Source organism: Brienomyrus brachyistius, chromosome 6 (assembly GCF_023856365.1).
Source record: "Brienomyrus brachyistius isolate T26 chromosome 6, BBRACH_0.4, whole genome shotgun sequence".
Classification (NCBI taxonomy): Eukaryota; Metazoa; Chordata; class Actinopteri; order Osteoglossiformes; family Mormyridae; genus Brienomyrus; species Brienomyrus brachyistius.
Window position 1 is genome coordinate 10,388,483 of NC_064538.1, and position 7,148 is coordinate 10,395,630.

Below are 7,148 nucleotides of genomic sequence, written 5' to 3' on the forward strand. Positions count from 1 at the left end.
AATTCAGGTATGAATGATGCACACATCTGTACCCACACCCTTCTTCCTCACACAACAGTAGCGGCTTCACTCTGCTCACTTGTCCACTGTTAATTAACAGCTCGTTAATTAGAAGAGAAAACAAGAAAAGCAATTGCCCTCAACTCAATGTATTTACTTGACATCATTCAATGTTATGTTGTTATGATGATATGGCACGAGTTTGTTTAAAATACTTCTCTCGTCGGTCATTTTTACCGTTTCCATTTTAAGGAAGAATTTGGACAATACAACTGGGATGCTAGTAGGTGGGTATAAATGGGGGAAACAAACTGGACCGGTCCTCGCCTACTACCCGACGATAAACACGATGACAGCGGTGCACATTGAATCTTTGTGCGCAGATGCAAAGGTGAGAAGGCGAACTAAAGGTAATACAATAATATATGCAAACATACGGCAGACGATCACCAAACCAACGCAAAAAGCAAAAGAAACTCATCTCTCTCACACACACACACACGCAGAGACTCGCACGCACAGTCCATCTGGTGGTAACCCGGTAATTGTTCACTGTAAGTCTTAACGGTGAGGGGCAGTGTTTGAATGCAGAAGGGTAGGAAACGTATAGTTTCTTTTAGTGTGACAAACAGATGGCACGATGAGAGGGAATGATGATACTGGTACAAACATAAACTAAACGCCTATGGAGAGGACGTGTAATAAACAAGACTTCTGTGATGTTAAGCTCGAAACTGCTTCCATTAATTCTAAGCATAGTATTTCAGTAGTTTCGATGTATGTATAAATAACAACAGCGACAATAATAAGCAGTCACGTGACTATTCTTTTGTTTCACTACGTCACACTACTTCGAAACTCTAGGTGTTTTATCTGCATTCGGTATATTAAAAAGGAAGCGACAGCTGATGATCATGGGATCTGAACATGCTGACCGAAAGACACTAAAACAAAAGGTACAAAATTATATCTCAAACTCCCCGTCTGTAGCACCTGACATCACATCATTGCTAAACCACGAAAATATAAATACTATATAAAGTCTGTGTAAAACTCAGCTCTTGCGTCTGTTTCCAGAGTGTTTTGCCCTGAGCTGTAGTATTATTGTAGACTGTTGTCGTGTATCCAAGTAGCTGTTATTAACTCAGAACCTACCTATACTACAGTATCCAGTTAGCTACAGTTTGAACGTCCGATGTACTTTGATCAAAGGTCAGTAAAGCGAAATCCCAAAATATTGTTCAAGTGAAAAGGTTTGGGCACTCAAATGTTTAAGGGAGACCGCCTTTGACCAAGAGCAGAAGGGGTGTGACGCAGGGAGTCCAATCTTTATATGTCACTGTGATCAAATAAATCTGACCTTGTGATACTAAACTACCATCTTCTGAATGCAAAAGATGCCACCATGTAGATAATCCTGCCACTGAGATAAAGGGGGATATGCTCTTACCAGGCAAACATTCCATACCTACCTCCATGTTTCCTAGCCGTGAGTAATCCAGTAGTCATTAGCAGAACCAGTGACTCACATCTGACAATATGAAGTTCACCCTGTTACTGAATACTATCCGTTTCTCTAGGACAGGGCTGCCCCATCCTGCCCCTGGAGAGCTTAGGCTTAGGCCCTTTAGTTATATCTCAGTATGAGAAGCAGCTTAGATTCAACATAGCAGATGCATGAATACTGAGGTGATACTGAAGGGCCTGATTATGAGTATTAGGTGTGTTAAATGAGGGCTGTACCTAAGCTCTGCAGGCTGGTAGCTCTCCAAGAACAGGACTGGGCAGCCCTGATCTAGGATTTACTTTTTACTTATATTAATTCACCCTCAGCTCCATATAAGCAATGACTCCAGTGGCGGAGCTAGACTTTTATTTAAGGGGGGGGCAAAGGGTGAGCAAGGTTTCTCAGAGGGGTCCATATAAATATGATAAGGGAACGAAAATATTTTTCTCGTACACACTCATAATAAACGATCAATTTGTAAATGTTTTGTTGAATAAACACAACAAACACTTACAAAATCATAAACACCAATCATAAAGACCAAGGCTAATCTAATCCAGGACCAAACATGAACTCAAACTGGATTAACCCCAGACTAAATCTAGACTAAACTATGACCAAACAATAGCAGTGCACATGTAAATTTAAAGCTCAGAACACAGGTAGGACTAAAACAAATTCTCAAATAATAAATAAACAAATAAAACTGCATCTAAATTGTAAGCAGTAAGTTTTCTGAATACCACCAGAACTGACCTAGCATTCCCCTGGTGGTATTTGCAAAAGTTTTCTTTTAATTTCATGTAGCTAAATTACTAAATTAAAATAGATTCATTAAATTAATGAATCTAGGCAGCTAATTAAACCCTCATATTACAGTATAGTGAAGTTGATTCAAAGCATTAATATGACATGGATAGCCTGCTTGAATGCAGTAGAAAACTAATGACTGGTTCTCCAAATGTACACTTACTACACAGACTTCAAGCAAGGGCTAGCTTTGCTAAAATAATAAAACAACACTATAATTCAGCATGAGCACTAAAACATACATACGTACAAAAACGCTGTGTAAAAGACGACCTATATCAGCACGAGCAGGGCTCGTGGCTAATTTAAACAAGACATGGAGCAGACAGTGCGCGACGATTTCATGCTGCAATTTTTTATGTACTGCAAGTGTGTGCCCACCTCTCATTAATAAGGAAATACAGTGCAATATGTTATAAATACCTGCTTAACTCCCGCTGTTGTCAATACCGCGGGCGTGTTTTGGATCATGTAGGAGCGCGTGCCACTGCCAGAGCTTTTAGCCAATGACGTCAGTAAGCAGCAGGCACAGGGTACTCCTCATTGGTATATTTTAATGTTTACCATTTCCAGCGGGGTGGCACTGGTGGTGGCAAGGGCTCTGTTGGCTGCCACCCCTTTGGCTCCGCCCCTGAATGACTTCCAGTACATTTAGTGATGGCACCCATGAACCAGATCTTTACGGAGTTCTGAAAACATTAAACATGGAAAAAAAAATCAAAGATTGTTTCCTTTCACTGGGACAGGATTCATAGGCATTTGTTTTGGTGACGGTTCTGTGTAATAGTTAAATTACCAAGCTGATTCTGAGGTGTTTCTTTAAAATGTGTTTTGGTGTTTGGATTGAAATTTTATTGATGAGACAGATGACCAACATGATGGGGTCCTGGGAGGGGATGGATCATAAAACGCAATCTGCAAACCATGAAAATAAAAAAAGTGGAGTTGAAAAAAACAAAACAAAACAGCTCATCAGGAACTTTCCCCAAGCTGACCGATTTTGACTTGAATTGTTCCATTTAACTTCTATTTTCTGTCAGCATTTGACAGGTGAAACTTCCAACCAGACATTCTTAACGAATTGTTTATAACTCTGTTTTATATAAATTGTTTCATTTTTCAAGACCTCTGACAACTATTTAGAGGAGCCTGCATGCTTCATAAAATTGCAAAATTTCTTCAACTTGAAAGCTGAATCATCTTCACCTCTTTTAAACCCCTAACAAGTGTAAATATTATGGAGTCAACTAAACAGAGGATTTTTGTTTGTTCTCTTGTCTGCCTGCCTATCCCAGACAGCACTGCTGGGAGCCACGCGGAATGGGAGCCTTTCAGACATGATGTCGGTTAGCTAAGAGTTCCTGTAATTCCTGCAGTAATATGAAAAAGGTCTAAACATTTTGAGAACGTTTCAATTATAGTGTGTTGACTGTCAAATATATCAATTTTCACCAGATGGCGCACTTACTCCAATTTTAACAATTAGAAAAAAATCGCAGAGGACCATCCATTACAGAGAGAAGTAACGCTTTGGACAACGCCATTAATACAGACTTCTGTTTATATAGATAATCAGTTGGTCATGTAAAATGTTCAATTGTTCATCACACAGATTTCTAGCGTACCAGAAGAAAAAAAATTAGCTGCACTTTGAAATAAGAAATAATCTTTTATTTTTAGGGGAAAAAAATCAGCCTGTTTCATGAAGTCATAGCAGTGTATTCATTTTTACTACGTATTTATATACGGACATTCTAAGCAAACAAAATCATGCTAACACTCGTATGTTTAATATTAATAAATGTATTGATCTCTGTAGTGGGGGCGGCATGGTGGTGCAGTGGTTAGCACTGTTGCCTCACACCTCTGGGACCCGGGTTCGAGTCTCTGCCTGGGTCACATGTGTGTGGAGTTTGCATGTTCTCCCCATGTCATCGTGGGGTTTCCTCCGGGTACTCTGGTTTCCCCCCACAGTCCAAAAACATGCTGAGGCTAATTGGAGTTACTAAATTGCCCGTGTGAGTGAATGGTGTGTGAGTGTGCCCTGTGTTGGGCTGGCCCTCCATCCTGGGTTGTTCCCTGCCTCGTGCCCATTGCTTCCGGGATAGGCTCCGGGCGACCCGGTAGGATAAGCGGTTTGGAAAATGGATGGATCTCTGTAGTACAATTTATCTATATTTTAAAATGTAGATACACACACAGCTGCTCAGTGGGTAGCGCTCCGACACTGTGGCTGCCTAACCCCCCTGGGCATGCTAACATTATAGGAAAAAGAAGAGTGAGCTTGCTTGCTAAAAGCAAGGTGTAGACTGATCAGATCAAGCCAAAGTTCATCAATGAGTCAATTCTCCAGGCCGTGGTGGGTGCAAATTGACATCTGCACCCATGATGCAACAGTTTGTAGGTCACATCCACAATGTCACCCTTCCATGGGATTGAACCAGGACTCCAGCTCAGATGGTGCCCACCATAGGCACCATTCAGATATGGAGGAAGGAAAGCAGTGAGTTTGGGTGGTCAGAACATGCAGTGACAAGACAACTTAACTTAACGGACAAGCATAGTAAACGAAAATGGCATTTACAGCAGCACCAGCAGCCACAGTTACAATGTGTTATGGGTTCAGTTGCAAGCAAGCTAAACTGAAGTAATAGGTCTTCAGTCAAGATTTAAAAACCGAGACTGATTTGGCATCCTGAACATAGGCTGGCAAACAGGTCAGGTCAAGTTGGGGAGCATGCACTAGTGCAGTGAGTAGTTGCAGCCGGTGAAACACGATGAAACACCTCGGGATCCCAGCTGGCAACACCCCCCCCCAGGTAGACATGAGGTCTCGTCCCACCCTCCAGTAATGGCCATCCATCTGCCACAGCCAGGTGTTACATGGACGTCCCCTTGGCCTGGTCCAGCCACTCAAGTCCTCAGCACTGAGGATCCTCTGAGCCGGACCATCCTCAGGGAAACGCTCCACATGGCTGTAGTGCCGTAACTGACGCTCCCTCACAATGCAGGTAATGTGCCTCATTCGGGACTCCCCTAGCAACCGCGCATTCGACACAAAGTCAAACCAGCGGCACCCAAGGATTCTCTGACGAGACACAGTATCGAAGGATTCCAGTCTGTATCTCAGCTCACTGCATAGCATTCATGTCCTGCAGCCATACAGTAAGACAGGAAGCACCTGGTCTCTGAAGACCCCTTTCCAGCGACCTCATGACCCCCCATGCTCTCCTAATCCATCTGCAGACTTCATAGGAAGAGTCACTAGAGACATGAATATAGCTGTAAGTGAACCTCTGGATGAAGCTGACACCTTCTCCATAGACAGACACTTTTAGGTATAAAACCAGATTTCTCCGGTTGCTGGTAGGTGAACAAGTGATCACAGATCCTGTTAAGAATGACCCCTGTAGTTGCCTCAATCCAAGTGATCACGTTTGCCTTTCCATATAGGGACAAGTTCCATTTTCCATTCAGTTGAGATGACATCCCAAATGGAAGTAAAGATTGAATAAAATACCAGTAGGACAGCCTTACCACCAGCCTGGAGAAGTTCACCACAGATACCGCAGATCCCAGTGGCCTTCTCTAACTCCAGCTGATTCACCACCTGTGCAATCTCGTTCAAAGCTGATCGGAGGATCACCCTCAAGATGTCCAACATCCTAGCTGAAGGATCAGCTTTGAACATCTGCTCAAAGTGGCCGGCCCAGTGGGTTACAACCGCAATATCATCTGTAAGGACCATCACCTGCCTTAACTGCAACTCTCTGAGGAACAGATTCAGATGTGTGTAATGCTTCGATTCTTTTGTAAGCAGGATGTGGGTCACTAGACCACAGATGGAATGTCACCTGCTCACAGATTCATCTAACAAATGCTTTTTTATCTGCCCTCAGAGCCCTCACAGCCGTCCTCCTCAGTTCCCGGTACAGACTGGAGTTTCCACCAAGTAGTGTGCTATGACTCCTATCCATAATATCCAGGGTGCTGTGCGAGATGAAACACCTCCTTCTGGGAACACCAGCAACACCAACACAACCCTCAGCAACCTTCAGGGTCTTGTCACGGAAGGTCTCTCACATCACATTAGAGTCAGCAGTCACACCCAAGTCTGCAAATTCCTCAAACAAACTGCATCAAACTCATCAGAAACAGCTTGATCTTGGAGTGGGGTCCAACCTCATTCTGTTAGTAGATGGTAGCCTTCTGGATCCAAGCAACAATAAGTCTGTAGTCATAATTCATAAACTGGGCACTTCTGTAGACCCTGCAGTTCTGCAGGAGCCTCCAGCGTCTGCCCACGAGGATGTGATCGATCTCCTTCACCGCACCACCAGTATTACAATACCAAGTGCAATGATCCGGCTCAGGGCGTTGGAACCAGCATCCCGCGACCCGCAGCCCTTAACCTTTTGCAAGGTCAAAAAACATGGAGCCACTATCAGCCCAGACTCCAGACCCATAGGATCCGACACCCATGGGCCAGACCCATGGGCACCCATCAACCGCCGAGCAAAGTTGTGAATAAAATGTCTCCCTCAACGCGACATCAATGACCACAGTCTCAGCATACACTGAGACAACAGGCAAGACACCCAAGGAGCGCCTTAGCCTGGGTTTCATAATACGCTTGTTGAAAGGAGTGACAGACAGCATCGGGAGGAGGTCATTCATCACCTCAACAGCTACTTCCTGAGTATGGTAGCCATCAGACCGGCCAGACCAAAAGTAGGTGTACCCACCTGCAGAGGTCTGCATACCTCAGAGAGTGCTGAGTTTACGAAGCTCCTCCAGCAACAAAGGAAAATGGTTATCTTGCTGGAGAGAC